Genomic DNA, 21545 nt, shown 5'->3' with positions numbered 1-21545 from the left:
TGTCTAAATACTGGGTTGCAAGTAGCTCAAGAGTTACTTGTTGGTGAAGCGTGCCTGAAAAGCTTGCGGGGAGGCACCATATAACCTTGTGAGGAGGTCATCCAAAAGCATGATAGTTATGCTTATAGCAAGAAAGGATTAGCACTGTGAGCATACTTGTCTATTTTATCTGTGATAAAAAAAGGGTGACTCGGAGAACGTTTCCTTATCCCCGTGTTTCTCTAGTAACAGCTGTATCCTATCCCATGCATTCTCTGTTAAATGCCATCAATACCATCAACATTTTATTGGTAGAGTCCACCAAAACAATTTACATAGAGAACAAGGCTGCTATTACTTTCCATATCTTTTTGCTCTGCCAAACATGTCAGAAGGATGAGCACTGGAACAGTTGACAGATGTTATAGTTTCCCTCTTTCCATAAATATCAAAGACAGACCACTATGTGTAGCAAACTGTCCCACTAGAGACATGTCTGTCTAATAAGTGTATAGTACAAGAGAGAGGACACAGATGTTTGCTGCTATGAAGCCTTTGCTTATATATACAGAGTGAAAAAGACTATAAAGTCTACAGCAAGACTCTGACCAATTTAATCAAACGTTCCTACATTTATTCTTAATTCTCTTATGTTAGTGGAAGTATGTGACAGTGATTCACAGGTTTTTGCCTTTGAGTCAGCAGTATCTTTTTTTAACTAATATGTTGAACTACATAAGTGCAGTGGAGAGTAGATCAGTTATATGAGGAGATCAGTGAAAAATGTGGCCCTTGTTATGTGCCAGCATGCACATGGATGGCATGCATGCCTGACATTTGAGGCTGAAGTGTTTGAATGAGTTGCATTCATGTTATGATATGAATGAGTAGTACCATGTAGAGTCAATAGAAGTGTGAGTGAATGTGGAATGAAGACACTCGGTCTCTTTTGTCATTGAAAGGATGCAGTCATATTGTCATAACTGCCAGAGTAGTGGCAAATTAATATGAAGGATTTTAGGGGCAGAACGTTTTTGAATAGTATGTGAGTCCAGAGGTAAAGGATTTTAATATTTTTCTCCAGTACCAGGAAGAAAGGCCAGCATGACAAAGGCTGTGGACCATTAACCCTGGATTTCGGCGTACAGTACTTGAGCAATGCATGGTGGCACCGGGTGGCTTCTGTTCCCTGCTTCAAGTTACCTGGCAATAGAATGTAGAAATGATGGATAATATGTTATTTGGTTGGGACGAAATTTAAGTTACAGCGGCATTGTTCACATAATTTAAGGGATTTTATGTTATACTTGCTATACGAATTTCACAAAATTATGCTATTAAGCCACTTTGCATAATTATGTGCCATACATGGTAAAAATGTATTGGGAATGCACAGGAACAACAAAAAGTGAGTGGTTGTTTTTCATGTTTCTCTTATTTTTTTGCACTATTTTATTTAGAAAAATTCATCTTGGCATCAAAAATCAACTTGAGGGTGTGTTTCATGTTAAAATATATATTGCTAAATGACAGGTATGTTTGTGTGCTTAACTAAGCATACTTTTGTGCAATGTTGGCAACATTTTCCATAATTATGCAAAAGCAATTTATTCAAATCAAATTATGCACATATTGTGTTATAATCCTCAGTGCTAACTGAATAACTGGAGCATCTGTGAGTGTCTGAGGTGACTTGACACGTGATTGTACACAGTGCCTTCCAGTCTCAGTTTTTCTTTTTTGTGGTTTGTATTAGGGGTGGGTGGATTTTTTTATTCTGCCGGTGGAATTTAGTAATTCTGAGATATTCTTGTAATGCAGAACTACTAATAAATTCAGTGAACCTGCTTTGCAGCGGAGTTAATCAACACTTTCGACTTCTCAGTTATTCACGAGCCTCTCGTGCGGACAATACCTGCCAAACAGCAGAGAATAGAAAGTGAAATCATTATGCCCATCAGAGGCCTGAGATGGTGGTCCAATTAGAGAATCAATGGGTGTGTGCGTGAGGCTACTGGCATTTAGCACAACCAATGAGAGGCAGCAGACTGACAGCCAATCCGTGCTTGCGGTGCCCTCAAGGCTCAACAAGTGTAAAAAAAAGTAGCCATGGCTGAAGGAGGTGAGGGTGAGGATGAGATCCTTCTCCTTCAACTGCCATTCTATGCCCCTATATTGGTGGTGTCAGCACAAAGGGAGCGGATTATTACACATTCTGATGTCCAGTATGCAAGGTTATGCATCTGGTGTTTTAGCAGTTGGAAGTACAGTATTGGTGACAGTTAAGTGGGTCACTTCGAATCAGGTGTTACATGTTTCCATGTATTATACTCCATTGCCATCTACTTTCCTCTACACAAACATCTGTGTTGTGTGTTCCTGTGCATCAATACTATTTTTGCGCAGTGCACTGTACACCACTGACAACGTTATTTTGAAAGAAAGTTTCAAAAATTACAATGAAGGTGCTCAAGATAAATATTTGGATGTAGAATGTGCACATGTATGTTTCAGACACATGTGAAGACCACAATGAGGATTATAGGTGGATGTTGCACAGTAGACAATTATTATGTGAATAATGTGTAATGTTTTTCTGTACCAGTTATGTTGTGTCACGTGTCTTTTTGCTTACTCTTCATAAATGTTACTCTGGACACTGTGACCAATGTACAAAATTGTTTTCACTCCACAAAAAGGTACCCTGGGAGAGGGAGGAGGCGACAGCCTCCAGAATACCACACATATCCAGACCTTCAGACCATGGAAGAAAGGGATATCATCAAGAAGTTTTGTTTGAATAGGCAAATCATATTGGATTTATGTAATCAGTTGAAGCCTGAACTCCTTCCTTAAAACACCAATCCCACATTTGTCCCATAAATAGTGAAACTTATGGCAGTATTACAGGCTCCTTTCAATACACTGTGGCAGCCACGGACGGTGGTAGGTGTAACTGCAGGGCGGTGACGTAGGGAGAGGGAGGGGCAGGGTGGGGGGTTGTAATCTATGGATTACTAACTTTAACAGGTAAGTAAACATATAAATAAATAAAATGAATTTCGTGGTGAGCACTGCATCACCAAATGCGATGCAGCGCGCACAACGAAAAATGTTATTTATTTATATGTTTACTTACCTGTTAATGTCCGTAATCCATACGTTACAACCCCCCACCCTGCCCCTCCCCCTCCCTACATCACCGCCCTGCAGTTACACCTACCACCGGCCGTGGCTGCACTGTGGCTATATCTGGTGGTATGTCACAACCAATGTTCAGTGGTGTAATACAAGGTGTGCTTTCAGCAATGATGAGACACACTGACAGCTACAACCAGTTCCACAGCCATGAGGATTTAATCACTGTTAGGGTTGACTTATATGGATTTGGTTGCCTCCCACATGTGGTTGGAGCCATTGATGTCACCCATATTGCCGTAGTACCACTGCATGTTAGGGAACACGTTTACCGTTACAGGGAGCACTTCCATTCTATCAACATGCAAGTTGTCTGCTTACTGGATTTGTATATCTCAAACATCTGTGCCTGGTTTCCAAGATCAACCCATGATCCCTTCATATTGCGGAAGAGCATCATACCCCAGCTGTTGTCACAACTACTACTGGAGAGTGCCTGTTTTGTTGGAAAGTATGATCTGTCTTAACCTTGTGTGTGTAATGTCAGGTAGTAGCACATATGTCTGTTATCCATGTATTTGGCATCGCTGATGAGTCCAACAACGCCAGGGGAATTCTGCTTCAATGAGGCCCCGTGGAAGGACATGGCAGCCAGTTTTCAGGACCCTGAAAACCCAGGGTCCTGAAGGCCAGATTGAGATGTCTGGGTGAGACTGGGGCGGCCCTCCTCTACTCACCCAGGATGGTGGGATAAATCACTGTGGCCGGCTGCATGCTCCACAACATCGCCCTGCGATGAAACATCCCTTATATGACTGAGGATGGAGACCATGAAGTGTCACTCGGTAAGGTTCCTGGAATGCCAAATGATGGTGACAGTGGTGAAGAGAAAGGCCCTGACTTGCATCACCTTCTCATTAAAAACTTCTTCTCATGAGTGTGAGTATTTTGTGAAATGTCATGACTTTGACTATTACAGCAACTCTTGTTGTGATGATGTGTGGAGTATGTTGAGGTATAATATTAGGAATGTCAAGCTCTGGAAAATCCAGTAGAAAGGTGTTTTTTTTTTGCAGAGTTTTATATAGCGCGAACTAGAACCGAACCGAATCAGTTATCAGAGCGCTTTACATAGCACCAGTTACGTTACATGAGGACACACTTCCATTTTTTTAGGCACGGGGAGATTAAGTGATTTGCCCAGAATCACAGGGGGTTTTTGGCGTCGTTACCGAGACTCGAACCCAGATCCCCAGGTCCGAGGTCGAGCGCCTTAGCCGTTAGGCCAACCCCTCCCCCTTTGAGAGTTTGTTGAGGAAAGTTTTGACACATGGTCATTTGATTTGTATTGCTTTGTTAAGCTTTCAATTTTTGTCATGGACTGCGTTCTCCAGATTTTGACTATGAGATTTGTCTTATATATATGGTTTGATAGCTAATGTCCTTGTTGTCATCTGTTTTAGGTACCTTCAACATGGCACCTTCATTTGAGCATTTCAGAGGTTTGACATTTGGGGGTATATGATGCTGTTTGGAAGTACAAAGGGGGCTTGGGTTGTTCCTGGGAATGACTGTTACAGCCTTTGGGTGTACAAATTGTGTACAATGATAGGATGGAAGTTATGAGGAATCCATTGGACTTATACCTTGTCATGTGGTGTGATTGGAATGATCCTGTGATCAGAAAATGTAGTACTGCCATTTGTCAGACTAATGGTGTTTTTGACGTGGTATTCCATTTGTGCGGTATTCGATATGGCTCCAGCTGATGACATTGACCTTTTTTATTTTGACTATTCAATAGAAAATTGTCTGATGTATCCCATCCTTCCATGTTGTTAAGGTCTGCAAATGAAAATATGATCACTGGCATAGAATATTTGAGTCATGTGTGATTTGTTATGTTTCTGATGTAATGCAAGCCTATTGTTCAAACAGTGGAATAAAGATGGTATATGAGAATACCCTTCTGTGTTGATGAGACATGGCTATGATCCTGAGCTACATATCCATGCTTACACAAGTTGATATTTTTGGCATTGTAAGTATCAGATGGGAGTACATATATACATTGCTAGGAATGAGATATACTACAGCAGACCATGAATTTGTGACTAGTGTGTTTATTGCAGTGAACAAGGAGGAAATAAGCATTGTGCAAAACCAAATAGGGAAACCAAAGTGAAGAAGTCAGTCATGGAGAATGAAACCATATCTGTAGATGCCAATTGTTCTGAAGTCCAATGCCCAAAATACTACTCCCACCAGAAAGGTAAATTTTTCCAGAAATATTCTACGGAGTGAATGTGTTACACACTCTGGAGTAAATTAGATGTGAGGTTTCTTGCTGGTGGTGGTGGAGGTCCTGGCATCCGCACCTCCTGGAAATTTGCATGGACATTCCTGCTTGGCAGTGCAGGAGGGAATCCTCAGCTGTGGGGACAAGGGCGTTTGCAGGTATGTCTTTCTCCGGCAGGGGCCCCTTCCTGTGGCTGCTACAGAAGTAGATGGCCCTGATGTTGTTGGATCACAGGAAAAGGTAAATGGCGCTGGAAAAGCCCTGCAGAGGTGTGTTTGGATGTCCTGCAGCACCCCTATCAGAGAGCGCATGTTGGTGTAATGGGCCTGAAACTCATGGTATATGTCCCTCTGCAGCTGCTGTATCTCCCGGATTTCAGTTAGTACTTGGCCCACCACACCTTTGGAGTCCTAAAAAGCTCCCAAGACTTGGTTGATGGTGGCCTAGGTGTGAGCGGTCCCTGTGGCCTCACCCAGCAGGCCCACAGTACTACTCCCACAACCCCTACTCCAGCAAGCCTGTGCCTTCTCTCACTGGGTACTGGCTCTTCTCTAGATGGGCTGGTGAATGTCACCTCAGGGTTCAGGACTGGGGGCAGACAATGGATAAAACTATGCTAGGTGCAAAGATTGGGGGACCGAGGATGGCTGAGATGTTGCAGCTGGGGTGGAAGGTGTTGGTGTGGGCACAATTTGACTCACTGTTGCGGTCTGCCCAGGCCGACCAGATGGACTCACACCGTCATCAATGTTCAGATCTCCACAATGTTGTCATCACTGAGGACTTGATTATCCTGGGGTGGAGAGGGAGTCTCTTCGGTGGCCAAGCTCTGGCCAGGTGCTCTGCCAGATTAACTTGTTAAATAGAGAACATTTTTAACTACGAAAAAGAAAATAAATAAAGGTTACTATTCTGATATATTTCAGTGGTATTGAAATTGTGTGTGCAGGGTGGTACCGAGAGCATTCACTTTGTCAACTATTCTGGCCCACATTTCCGTTTTCTTACAGGTTGGACTTGGGCTCCAAACAATTGTGGCTCTACTCTTATGATTTTATTCACCATGATTGACAAATCAGTCTAGAAAAATGGGTGTGATAATACTACAAATAAAAGCAAGTGACATTGAAAAAAGAAACAAATAAAACAAGAGATGTGAGAAAAATGTTCAGCAAAAGTGTGTGCAGGGTGGTAATGGATGGGAAAAAGGGCTGCCTATTCTCACCACAAACTAGGGCTCTGCCTTACTGTGCTGCAGTGGAGTAGTAAAAGATCATGGTCTGAAATTGGGGGTAATTTATAGTGTGATTTGTAGGTGGATCCAGATCCACCTGCCCGATGGACATCAGATGTGCAAATTTTCCCGCGAACTCGCAGATTTTTTTGACATTTGCACAAATATGTGACCACGTGTGCCTGTAACTTTGCCAGCGCGCCAAAAGGCGCCGAGGTCCCTTGAGTGAGCTGTCCATTATAGTGGGGACGGGCGGGAAGACGTTTCATACCGCTAGTGTGTGGTGGATGGGGCTAAACGAGCGGGTCTTCTATGCGAGTTCACATGCATCTTGTTTATAAAGGGTCAGAGACCCAGCAGAGCAGTAGATGAGGAGAAAGCAGCCTCCTGGTCACAGGAGCTACACAGGGATGGCGCTCGGGAAACTCATGGATGCAAAAATACGTTTGGCACAGGACCCCAGAATCCTTCAGATGTCCAAGATAGCTCTGCTGCGCGTTTTGGTACAAAGCCATTCTGATCCTGCTCAAGTGGGTTCAGGCTCATGCAGCTGCTGCTGCTGGACAATGTCCCATCTCATACTAAACTGCCCCGTACAGACATATGCTGGTGCTGGGCAGTAGGGTGCAGTGGCATGCGGGTGCTGCACGCCTGGTAAATACGCATACCGGTGCCAGGGGGGACACTTGTTTATTGGTGCTGTGTAGCAAGTTATGACTTTACATTTTGACTGCACCAGACAGTGGTACCACCTACACGGACCAGGAGCATCCAGGCACCAGACTTCATGGTGCAAGAGCATAATGGTGCTGTGCGGTACGGGTATATATGTACTGGGGGCAGGGGGCACTTAGCACAATGTGTGCTCACACCCAGAGGGCTCCCAGGCAATTGAGCACGAATGACCGTCAGACTGAGAAGGCTCGGGGCAGTTCAGCAGCGCGGGGGCTCACACCCACTGGGCCCCGGGGCAGTTCAGTAGCGCGGGGGCTCACAACCCCTGGGCAGCTCAGCAGTGCGGGGGCTCACACCCACAGGGCTCCTGGGCAGTTTAGCAGCGCCACCCTCTGGTTCACCACTGCCACCCTCTGGTTCATCACTGCCACCCTCTGGTTCATCACAGCACCCTCTGGTTCACCACTGCCACCCTCTGGTTCACTACTGTCACCCTCTGGTTCATCACAGCACCCTCTGGTTCACCACTGCGACCCTCTGGTTCACCACTGCCACCCTCTGGTTCATCACTGCCACCCTCTGGTTCATCACAGCACCCTCTGGTTCACCATTACCACCCTCTGGTTCACCACTGTCACCCACTGGTTCACCACTATCACCCACTGGTTCTCCACTGCCACCCCCTGGTTCATCACTGCCACCCTCTGGTTCATCACTGCCACCCTCTGGTTCACCACTGCCACCCTCTGGTTCACACCTGTCACCCTCTGGTTCACCACTGCCACCCTATGGTTCATCTCTGCCACCCTCTGGTTTATCACAGCACCCTCTGGTTCATCACAGCACGCTCTGGTTCACCACTGCCACCCTCTGGTTCACCACTGTCACCCACTGGTTCACCACTGCCACCCTCTGGTTCATCACTGCCACCCTCTGGTTCACCACTGCCACCCTCTGGTTCATCACTGCCACCCTCTGGTTCACCACTGCACCTTCTGGTTCATCACAGCACCCTCTGGTTCATCACTGCCACCCTCTGGTTCATCACAGCACCCTCTGGTTCACCACTGCCACCCTCCGTTTCATCACTGCCACCCTCCGGTTCACCACTGCCACCCTCTGGTTCACCACTGTCACCCTCTGGTTCACCACTGCCACCCTCCCGTTCAACACTGCCACCCTCTGGTTCATCACTGCCACCCTCTGGTTTATCACAGCACCCTCTGATTCACCACTGCCACCCTCTTGTACACCACTGCCACCCTCCGGTTTACCACTGTCACCCTCTGGTTCACCAGTGTCACCCTATGGTTCATTACTGCCACCCTCTGGTTCATCACAGCACCCTCTGGTTCATCACAGCACCCTCTGGTTCACCACTGCCACCGTCTGGTTCACCACTGCCATCCTCTGGTTCATCACTGCCACCCTCTGGTTCATCACTGCCACCCTCTGGTTCACCACTGCACCTTCTGGCTCATCACAGCACTCTCTCGTTCATCACTGCCACCCTCTGGTTCATCACAGCACCCTCTGGTTCACCACTGCCACCCTCTGGTTCATCACTGCCACCCTCTGGTTCACCACTGCCACCCTCCGGTTCATCACTGCCACCCTCTGGTTCACCACTGTCACCCTCTGGTTCACCACTGCCACCCTCTGGTTCATCACTGCCACCCTCTGGTTCATCACTGCCACCCTCTGGTTCATCACAGCACCCTCTGGTTCATCACAGCACCCTCTGGTTCACCACTGCCACCCTCTCGTTCACCACTGCCACCCTCTGGTTCACCACTGCCACCCTCTGGTTCATCACTGCCACCCTCTGGTTCACCACTGCCACCTTCTGGTTCACCAATGCCACCCTCTGGTTCATCACTGCCAGCCTCTGGTTCACCATTGCCACCCTCTGGTTCACCACTGTCATCCTCTGGTTCACCACTGCCATCCTCTGGTTTATCACTGCCACCCTCTGGTTCATCACAGCACCCTCTGGTTCATCACAGCACCCTCTGGTTCACCACTGCCACCCTCTGGTTCACCACTGTCACCCTCTGGTTCATTACTGCCACCCTCTGGTTCAGCACTGTCACCCTCTGGTTCCTCACAGCACCCTCAGGTCCATCAGAGCACCCTCTGGTTCACCACTGCCACCCTCTGGTTCACCACTGTCACCCACTGGTTCACCACTGCCACCGTCTGGTTCACCACTGCCAACCTCTGGTTCATCACTGCCACCCTCTGGTTCATCACTGCCACCCTCTGGTTCATCACAGCACCCTCTGGTTCACCACTGCCACCCTCTGCTTCACCACTGTCACCCACTGGTGCATCACTGCCACCCTCTTGTTCATCACTGCCACCCTCTGTTTTACCACTGCCACCCTCTGGTTCATCACTGCCACCCTCTGGTTCACCACTGACACCCTCTGGTTCATCACTGCCACCATCTGGTTCAGCACTGTCACCCTCTGGTTCACCATTGCCACCCTCTGGTTCACCACTACCACCCTCTGGTTCATCACTGCCACCCTCTGGTTCACCACTTTCACCCTCTGGTTCACCGCTGTCACCCACTGGTTCACCACTGCCACCCTCTGGTTCATCACTGCCACCCTCTGGTTCACCACTGCCACCCTCTGGTTCATCACTGCCACCCTCTGGTTCATCACTGCCACCCTCTGGTTCACCACTGCCACCCTCTGGTTCATCACTGCCACCCTCTGGTTCACCACTGCCACCCTCTGGTTCACCACTGCCACCCTCTGGTTCATCACTGCCACCCTCTGGTTCACCACTGCCACCTTCTGGTTCACCAATGCCACCCTCTGGTTCATCACTGCCAGCCTCTGGTTCACCATTGCCACCCTCTGGTTCACCACTGTCATCCTCTGGTTCACCACTGCCATCCTCTGGTTTATCACTGCCACCCTCTGGTTCATCACAGCACCCTCTGGTTCATCACAGCACCCTCTGGTTCACCACTGCCACCCTCTGGTTCACCACTGTCACCCTCTGGTTCATTACTGCCACCCTCTGGTTCAGCACTGTCACCCTCTGGTTCCTCACAGCACCCTCAGGTCCATCAGAGCACCCTCTGGTTCACCACTGCCACCCTCTGGTTCACCACTGTCACCCACTGGTTCACCAATGCCACCGTCTGGTTCACCACTGCCAACCTCTGGTTCATCACTGCCACCCTCTGGTTCATCACTGCCACCCTCTGGTTCATCACAGCACCCTCTGGTTCACCACTGCCACCCTCTGCTTCACCACTGTCACCCACTGGTTCATCACTGCCACCCTCTTGTTCATCACTGCCACCCTCTGTTTTACCACTGCCACCCTCTGGTTCATCACTGCCACCCTCTGGTTCACCACTGACACCCTCTGGTTCATCACTGCCACCATCTGGTTCACCACTGCCACCCTCTGGTTCATCGCTGCCATCCTCTGGTTCACCACTGCACCTTCTGGTTCATCACAGCACCATCTGGTTCAACACTGCCACACTCTGGCTCATCACAGCACCCTCTGGTTCACCACTGTCACCCTCTGGTTCATCACTGCCACCCTCTGGTTCACCACTGCCATCCTCTGGTTCATCACTGCCACCCTCTGGTTCATTACTGCCACCCTCCGGTTCACCACTGTCACCCTCTGGTTCACCACTGCCACCCTCTGGTTCATCACTGCCACCCTCTGGGTCATCACTGCCACCCTCTTGTTCATCACAGCACCCTCTGGTTCACCACAGCACCCTCTGGTTCACCACTGCCACCCTCTGGTTCACCACTGCCACCCTCTGGTTCACCACTGCCACCCTCTGGTTCACCACTGCCACCCTCTGGTTCATCGCTGCCACCCTCTGGTTCATCACAGAACCCTCTGGTTCACCACTGCCAACCTCTGATTCATCACTGCCACCCTCTGGTTCATCACTGCCGCCCTCTGGTTCATCACTGCACTTTCTGATTCATCACAGCACCCTCTGGTTCATCACTGCCACCCTCTGGTTCATCACAGCACCCTCTGGTTCACCACTGCCACCCTCTGGTTCACCACTGCCACCCTCTGGTTCACCGCTGCCACCCTCTGGTTCATCACTGCCTCCCTCTGGTTCACCACTTCCACCCTCTGGTTCATCACTGCCACCCTCTGGTTCATCACTAGCACCCTCTGGTTCACCACTGCCACCCTCTGGTTCACCACTGTCACCCTCTGGTTCACCACTGTCACCCTCTGGTTCACCATTGTCACCCTCTGGTTCAGCACTGTCACCCTCTGGTTCACCATTGCCACCCTCTGGTTCACCACTACCACCCTCTGGTTCATCACTGCCACCCTCTGGTTCACCACTTTCACCCTCTGGTTCACCGCTGTCACCCACTGGTTCACCACTGCCACCCTCTGGTTCATCACTGCCACCCTCTGGTTCACCACTGCCACCCTCTGGTTCATCACTGCCACCCTCTGGTTCACCACTGCCAGTCTCTGGTTCACCACTGCCACCCTCTGGTTCACCACTGCCAACATCTGGTTTATCACAGCACCCTCTGGTTCACCACTGTAGATTATGGGGAGAAAGCACACCTACCCAGCCTCAACCGAGACAAATTAATTTCAAGACCAGCACCTGCTTCCTTATCTGTAAGTGCTTCCTGTTGCGGTTTAATTTTTGTGACAGGAGCATTGTGCCATACTTGTAACTATTCTCTGACCCTGCTTTGAGGGTCAGAGCAGGGTCAGAGAATAGTTGCAAGTAGGCAACGAACTCTGGAGGCGCGGCTCAGGAAGCACTTACCGGGTTACAGCAGGTGCCCAAGTTGAAGTTAATTTCTTTGTAACCATTTTGTAAATGGTTACAAAGAAATTAGCTTCAACTTGGGAACCTGCTGTAACCCTGTAAGTGCTTCATGTACTTCAGTTTTGCAAAAGCCGTTCCGCTCACGATTTCGCAGAGTTTTCTGCAATTTTGCGAGATTCGCGGACCGCGAAATTGTAGAAAATCCGCAAATTCCGCGAGCGGAACGAATTGTCCGCCCATACTTAATTTGTACCCATTCATTGGCCACTGTTAAAGTAATTTGCTGAGAGCGTACCGCGGCGGCCTACATCCTTCTAGGGTACCACCACTATAACTGCGTTTTTGTGATCAGTACGATGGGAACCCACAGCCTTGACCGCGACGGAAAACAAATGGCCAACATTGCTGTCCACAGCGGCACAGGCTGGACACACTCCGTTGACGCAGTCAGTGGTTCGGGCTTAATGCATTGTGCGGGGGGAGACCACTGACTCAGTGGTCTTCCTGGGGCCACGGTGGTATTATATATTATTTAAGCAACTTATAAAGCACGCAAATACCCTTGGGTGTCTCAGCGCTGCGGGCTATGAGGAAAGGAACTGCCCTGGAGTGGGTGACTTATTGGTTCAAGAGCCAGGTTTTTACATATTTCCTGAAGGCTAGCAGGGTAGGATCACGCTTAATATGAAGGGGGCGCGTGTTCCACAGTCTGGCAGTGGTGACTGTGAATCGTCCATCGCCCCATGAGGCTTTCTTGGTTCGAGGGATCGTCTGAAGGTTGGCTACTGAAGAGCGCAAGGTTCTACTGGGCGTTTATGAGCAAAGAGCTTTCTTCAAAAACTCAGGTCTAGTGTTTTGGATTGCCTTGTATGTGATGCATAATGCATTGAATTTGGTCTGGCTTCTTATGGGCAGCCAGTGGAGCTGTTGCATCACCTTGGATATCGGCTTAAACTTGGGGGTGCCTGACAGAATCCTGGCGGCCGCGTTCAGCACCAGTTGTAGCTTACTAAGGACTTTTTGCTGGGCATTGATTAGAAGAATATTAGAGTAGTCAACTTTGACATTACGAGTGTGCTGATAAGAGTTCTGCCAGCGCTGGGTGGGAGAAATGGTAGGAGTTTTTTTTATCATCCTGAGGACGTAGAAGGATGAAGAGACAACTGCATTGGCGTGGTGTGTGAAAGACAGCTTGTCGTCAAACATAACACCCAAGTTTCTGACCTTTGTGATGGGGGATGGGGGTGATCCCAACTTGGCTGGCCACCATGTGGGGGACCAGCGAGGGTAAGACCCCCAAACACGAAATCGGGACCTAAAGGCTGAAAGTATTATAACAGTGGTAATAAAATGGGGTAGCAAATTACTTACTAAGTTCTTGCGACCAGTATTTTATTTTGCAAATTGACCAATGTACAAATAGTCCAGTTCACAAATTAACGAATTGTGGTGGGGGGTCACAGAACAACCTATCTAATTGTTACATAGGTTGCAATTTGCAACCTCAGTCTGAAGGGAACAACAGACCACCATCCCTATGATAACTTTCCAAAGTTTATTTTTTTGTAAATCATTTGGAGTCCTTTAAAGGTTCCCTGTACCACTACCCCTGAAGTTTCCACCCCGATTCCTAAAGGGTAACGGCTCCAAAGGGAAATCCATTCCTCTTTGTAAATTTGTTATCACTCTAGAATGGTAGTCAATAACTGATCAATAGTTTATGACCAAAATTACATTTCAAACCTTTGCATATTGGGTACTGTATCACAATTTGGAAGGAAAGTCCCTAAACCCCACTAACCCTTTATGATACAGTACGGATTTTTAATCCCATTTTACAATTCACTCCCAGGGCCTACTTAATTGTGGTCACAGCATGGATGTTCAGCAGATAAACTACTGGGGTGACCTGCTGGTGGAGCAAAAGCAAGCCCATCTGCCCCATTCATGTTTGGATCACACCCCGGCATCACTAACAGAACAGCCAGCCAAAATGGAACAGTGCCACTGACAAATACTGGAACACCACTCTAGCCCCCATCAGTCCAAAATCTACCACCAAAAACAATGCTCTGGCAGACTGCCATGTTGCCAGCACCAACAGAAGCAAGGAAATTGGTACCATTGTGAAGAATTTCACATCACCTGTAACAGTGGCTGCCTCCAACTTATTCACACCCTCACATGACCTCTGCACCAATCTCTCTCAATTCTGCAGCAAACAAATAACTGCGATTTACAACTTCTTCAACCTGAAATGAGACCTAATAGACCTAACAGACCTTGCCAAACACCTCCTGATCTTATCCAAAGAGCCAATGCTAATATGGCCTGTCATCATCCCAGAAGAAACCCCCACCACCATGAAGTCCATCCACTCAGTATTACACTTAATATTTAACCCCTTCGACGCTCATGACGAGCTGGGCTCGTCATGAGGTAGCCTCCTCGCACGCTCATGACGAGCCCAGCTCGTCATGAAACATGGGAATGAGTAAATCCCAGCGTACGGGCGGAATTCCGCCCGCACGCATGCGGTTAATAACTTCAGTTTTAGACCTGACAGAGAAATGCTGTTTACTCTCAAATTTAAATGTAATTTAACATTTTCTTTAATGGTAAAGTTGGATTTTTATGGTACAATTCTGAAAATGCCACTTTTAGAAACCAAATGTGCCTTTCTGCCAGTGTCAAGGGTCACATGACTGTGAATGGTGCTCCTGTAGTGTTTTCTGTTTTCCTTTCAGACATGGAGACAAAGTGGCCTTTGATCTGAGCAGGGTGTTGCTCCGCTGAGATGGATGCCCTGGGGGTTGTATTCCTCCTTCCTGAGCTTCAAAGGTTAGCCTCAAGGCTTGCCCACCCCCTTACTGACTTCTAAGGCCTGCCTGCCCTGACACCTTCAAATGCACCTCACACCATGGCCTGCCTGCCCTTTGTTACCGAGTAACAGATTGGAGCTAAACCCAGGAAAAGGGGACGGTTAGACAGAGGAGGCATTCCCACCCAGAGACTGACACTTGGGATAAAAGTGGCTCCTTCCATACTTTTCATCAGAACACTTCTACACCTGTGGAAAATTTCAAAAGCAGGAATTCCCTGCTGTCTGACAAAGGAAGTGACTCCAAGGTTCAGATGACTGACATCCTGTCTGAGTTACAGAAATACACCAGACTTTCAGAGGCCTCCATACAACTTCCCAGATGATTGGCATCAACTGGACCTGCCTGGGCCCTGATGCTGGCCTCTGCTAGAGTGAGTCCTGATCCCTAAGAGGACCCTTGGCTGGAATCAGAGTGTACTCCTCCTCAAGAAAAGGTGAAGTTACAGGAGCTTTGGGATCCTCGTGTCAACAAAGTGACCTCTTTACTCACAGAAATGACTGCCAGCGATGACGCCCAATGTGAAGCTCCAGCAGGACTTGACTTACTCTTCGCACTTCCAGCGACCTTCCGCGACAATAGGCAAAGCAAAGTTCCAGCAATGCCTGCACTTCGCGCCAAAAGTGAGAGTCTATGTCGAGCACCAAAGCAAGCTCCATCAATGACCAGCTCTTCATACTACAGCACTGACCTTCCTTGATGCTTGACCTATTCCATGTGCTGACGACCTCCCTATGGCCCTCGTCAAAGCAAACAGCAGCTCCGCGCACAGACTCGAGAAGGTAAATCTTCAGCATGATGAACCTGGTCCATGTATCTGACCTGTTCTCCATCACAGTCAGCCTGAACCTGTGACTTCACCAAGTCAAACGTTACCAGATAACCGTGAGTGGCACTTTGTGCTTTTTGAGGCTATTTCACCTAAAACTTAAAGGCTTCATAGCTCCGATTCTACTGATTGGAATTTTGGTGTTTAGTTGTCATTTTATTCAGTACAATATATTCAATTTTTATAAATTGGTTGGAATTTTTCTTGTGTTGTGTTTTCACTTTATTGCTGTTTGAATCCTGTATAAATAGTTTACACATTCCCTCTAAGCTAAACCTGACTGCTTTGTGTCACGCTACCAGAGAGTTAAGCAACGGTTTAGTTCGCAAATTTTCTGGTTCATCCTGACAAGAATTGTGTTTAATATTTGAGGGGGGCTTTTACTCCTCTCAACTAATAACCAATTTCTTTCATGATCACAGTCCAGGGTGAAAGAACAAGGTGGTGTTAATCAAGGCTCACAGGTGTACGCACTGGGCTATGGAAATATGGCCCATGAAAGCAGTAAAGTCATGCTACTTTCAGTATCTGATCTCCTACAATACCCCACAATTAAGCCAGATAATACAGGGTGATAATGCATGTGGCATTCAACAGAAAGTAGCATGAGGAAAATGTTTAAAATACAGGGAGCTTGCGATTGGAATACATTGAAACCCCATTTCATCTATCAAGAAGATGTTCATGTAATCAATCACAAATCTCCGGATGCCCAAGGAAGGACTGGGTTCGAATTCTATTACTTTAGAGTCACATCCACCAAACATGGAAGTCTTCTGAAACTCAAAAGATATACCATTTAAGTAAACTTGGTTGGGTGGCAAGGTGTATTCATTTTCATATTTACGCTAATGGTAGCAATGCAAAGTAGTCATAAAGTGAATTAGTACTGTAATACAAAACGCATCTTTATTTAAAAAACAAACATAAACCTTGTATGCTACCTGGCCAAAACACTGCAGACTCCTCTTTTTACACGAGGCATGAAGGCCCAGACTTAATAAGGCTTAGATCCGGTGCAAAGTAATGCAAAGTTGAGCAGAGCAATGCACTGCTACTTAATTTCCAGTTCAAAAGGTGTTTTGAAATATGTCTAGCATAGGCATTTGCATTTTCACTTGAAGTGTATGCTTCCAATACACATTCTCTGCTAGACAGCGAGGGCTGCACCACCAAATACGATGCAGTGTGTGCAACGAAATTCGTTTTATTCATTTTTATGTTTACTTACCTTTTAAACTCCGTAATCCATACATTACTACCCCTCCCTGCCCCTACCCCTCCCCACGTCACCGCCTGGCCGGTACTCCCACTACCGGCTGGGCCCTGAGTGTGCATCGGGGAAGGCAGCCTTATGTGTGTGCCAGCACATGGATGACAGCAGAAGCAGTATAACCGAAATAGATACAGCTCTGATCTGTTTTCCCCTTTGCACAACGCAACATAACAAATTTGCTTGCTGAGCAGCATTGTGTAAAAACCAGTAAATATACCCAGTCTGCTAATGACACAATATGCTATTCTAGAAACAGATACAGGTATACATTGCGCTGCTTTCGCATTACACCATCAGACCTTCTAGTATGATGCTATATGTGATCTTCATTGACGTGGGAATTCCATGGGAATGGTTTTATATATCTAAACTGTTTTATATTTCATAATTAAAAGAATGCTTTAACTGGCAACCCAGTGTTAAAATGCATTGATGTTCTAAAAACTTGCCAAAATCCGGATTGTAAACTTTTCAGTGGGTCATCATTATTGAAAATAAGGCTGGAGGGGACGCATTCACTGGTGTCACAGTTGTGGCACAGTGAATCCCAGCAGAGGTGTCGTGAGCTAAATAAAAGTATGCTTTGTACAAGATTGAGTACCACGTGGAGAGACAAATGGGAAGGTATGGACACCTCGTGTGTTAGCGTCCATCTTTTCTGTTACACAGATATGCAATAACGGCCCTAAATAGAGCAGTTTGCGATTGTATGACCACATGAGGTCATTTATCAACCCCTCACAGTGCTTAATGGGTAGGAGTTTGATGGCGCTAGCTGTTATCGGGCCATTTATCAAAGCACCTTTTAGTGTGACTTCAGGGTTTCTAAGAAAAACCAGAATAACATCAGTTTCTGAGCCCACATTCTATTGTTACAGAGAAAATGTGGCTTTATTAACCGCTGCCTCTTTCAAGGCTGTTACTTACCCTATGACTCCATTTTTCAAAAGTATAATCTACTTTCTTTCAGTGGCGTTTTTGTAGAAAATAATCTGTTTGGAATGACAATTTCAATTTTAGTTAGTGCTGATTGGAAACAAAAGTGTCACACAAGGTGATATGTAATCTCATCACTTTCAAAAGTGCTATGTGTTTGTTTGAATGGATTTTGTTCAAACGATTCGCATTATGTGCTTGCCAAAAAGGATTCACACAAATGACAGGTTAAACTCGCATTTAGTAAAGGGAGGTCAGAGAGAGATCGTACTAGCAACAGCCACAGAGAAAACTAAAAACAGAATTAAGTACATACACCTAAATAGCTACACATTACTATGCAAAGTTCAAAAGTAAAAACTGTAGACTCCTAGTATTACAAAAATGTGTTCAATTAGTTAACACATTTGTGAAAAGAGAAGGATCCCAGGAAAATGGAAGCATACAATTGCTGGACTTGAAGCAATATTTAATGACTAAACAGAAATCTTCCAGAAAATGGCGAGGAGGGAAATGGTGAATGCAAGGCACTCAAGAACCTAATCACAAACTACATTTTGTAGTGTCTTTAACAACATGTTATTCACAAACCTATGTGCAGAGTTTACATCTTGGAATCTTGTTGTAAAGTAGAAGCTCTGCTGTAAAGAAGACTCTTGAGGCGGAAGTGAGTAGTAGTAATCTTTATTCTGTCACCCACTCTCCAGACTGCTTGAAGGATCTGAACATTCCAAAGCAGACTCCAGTGGAACACACCACCAGGTGAGGGTACAGGGTGGTGTGCAGAATGTACCACTATTTACAAGAAACTGTAAGTAGATTACAACAAATCTCCTATCTTTAACCCGGTCATTCCTGCTACTCCGTCTCCTTGACATCCTTCAGCAACGTTTCCTGTTTCCCTCAAACCATGCATAGTCGCAGTTTGGAGAAAGAAAGGCCCTAGTCCTATAATATATATTTAATATTGCTCATCAGCTTGTAGGCAATAAAAGCTAAACATCTTATGAAAAACCCATCATGTACCTAATCAGTGAGTACTTGGCTTGGGAGAGACCGCTGAGAAGGTTTAAAACTTAATCCTGCCACTAATTGTCCGTTTGCAGTCTGTGTGGCCATCAGCTGAATGCAGGTGCTGTGCCTCCCTCGTCTTCCATTGCCCCCCTTTCCATTCCAGTGAACACAACCATTTGGCATCCCAAGGCCCATTGGATCTCCAGGCACCCCCTTCTACACCTGTCTGGAGTAACCTGTTCTTGATTTTCAGTTTGTTCCAATTACACAAGGCGACTGCTACAACACCTCCCCCATACCTGCTGTGGGATTGTGGGTCTTTGCTTTGTCACCAACAAATGTGAGGCTGGTGCCTGCTTGCCCCTCATTTTATCAATTTATAGTGATGCCCCCCGCCCCAGCTTCATTGACAAATTTGGCGAAGGGGGTGGGGTCAGCCAATGGCACTTGGTGGTTCTTCCAGCTAGAGCCAGCTAATTGCGTGTGGTGAAATTCATGTAATTTCCAAGCCTCTGGCTCCACCATTAGTGACCCTGGCGCTGGGTTCCATTTGTGCTCTTGTTGTCCCTGGGATTCATGCCAGGTTCTGACTCCAGTTTCATTATCCGCGACTTGCCATCCAAAATAATTTCAAAGTCAATCCTACAACTAAGATGGAGTTTCTGAAGATACATCATTGGATTAGGGAACGCATCCTGGGAATTCTGTTCCTCTTCATCAGAGGCCAGTACCACTTCATGTCCAGACTCTCTTGGTTGTGTGAGGGGATGAGGCACTAACTGAGGATCCGCAAACACTGGGGAAGGTTTAAATATAAAGGGGAAAAACATACTAAGGTACCCAACATCACCAGCGGGGACAGTGGGGATTGGGTTGTAGAACATGTGTATATGTCTGAAGTCCTGGAGGACAGAAAACATCTGAGCTCTCTGTTCTGGTCAGACTGAACCTCTCAGAATGCATTTACCTTTGCCACCACCCCTTGATGGCCAAAGAATAATGCCTATTGACCAGAAAGTGTCTGCCTTATGGCCTCCTGGAAAGCAGTCATGATTAAATACTCACGGGGTGGGATAGAATATCATTTAAGGGTTCAGAGTTCTCATGGACAAATCTTATCCTAGGAGGAGTCATAGAAGGCAAACCTTCTTGAGGGCCCATTGTTGGGAGACTTCTTGACTGGTGGAAAGGGCAGCTTCATGCCCCGATGATGGAGGGGCCTGCTCATTGGACACCACTGATGGTACCTCTTGTGGGCCAGGAAAAGCCCAATCATCTGCCTTCTTCTGCATGTGTTGTCCAGATCAACCAACACACAATGACATTCCAGCCTTTATCTGGAGTCTTGTGGTTGTTAATTTCTGGGAAGGTGCATGCTTCCTGCTGATGGATGGTACCTCCTCCTTTATGGTGTCGCTAATAAATTCATCCTGTGCCCATGTATCGGCTAAGGTACACTTTCTTCTTTTACCCTGTTAATCACTAGCTTTTTGAGTACTCTTTGAATATGTAAGGAATAACATATTATGTGTATGCCTACTACGTCATGCAAACAAAATAATAATTTGAAATAAAATACAAGTAAAGTGATGATGCATGACAATATCACATGAGTAATTCTCCCATTATCATGCACACTTCTAAAATGAATCTGTCACTTTTAACAGTCTGTAACTTTGACTAGCAAAAATTCAAGAGAAGGATATATTACTATTTATTTTTCATGTAGCTTAACACATCGCCTTCCAAAACTCCACATCAGATCCGCAGCGTGACACATCTCCTCACAAAACTCAACATCTCAGCCTCCTCAGAACTGCTGCTGCACAACTCATCCTTGACGCAGGTCTTCACATTGCTAGCCCCTCCTCGACAACAACGCCATACTCAGCATGGCAAACCCCACACCTCCTTCAGAACCAACCTGTGTGCAACATATCTTTGATGCATCTAAAGCCTCTCACCAATGGCATCCTCGATGATGACACAGAACCTCGCATTGCAGCCTCGCAGCTTTCCGGAACCGGTGTTGCGCTACTCATCTCCACTCCAGAACTTCGTATTGCCTCTGCTGCTCGACACATCCTTGACACAACCAGGCTTTAAGGTACTCCTATCCAGCAGGTTTAACTTGCTCCCTGTAGCTGCCCGCACTCCATCGAGGTTGACCTGAACATATGACATTGTCAAAGTCCAGCGCAACCTTATAACCACAGTTGGTGCTTGTGGTTTTTGAAGCGATTTTCACTTAAATGTTAAAAACTGCATATCTCTGGTTTTATTGATTGGATTTTTGTTGCATTGGTCTTAAATCATTTAATAAATATTACTCTGTTTTGCTAAATTGGTGTGGTATTTTTCTTGGGTTGTGTATCACTTTCTTACTGTGTGAATTCATGCTTAAATACCTTACACATTGCCTCTAAGTTAAACCTGACTGCCATGTGCCAAGCTCCCGGAGGGTTGAGCAAAGGTA

Source organism: Lissotriton helveticus, chromosome 8 (assembly GCF_964261635.1).
Source record: "Lissotriton helveticus chromosome 8, aLisHel1.1, whole genome shotgun sequence".
Classification (NCBI taxonomy): domain Eukaryota; kingdom Metazoa; phylum Chordata; class Amphibia; order Caudata; family Salamandridae; genus Lissotriton; species Lissotriton helveticus.
The sequence above is the reverse complement of the archived record's forward strand: the minus strand, read 5'-3'. Positions refer to the sequence as shown.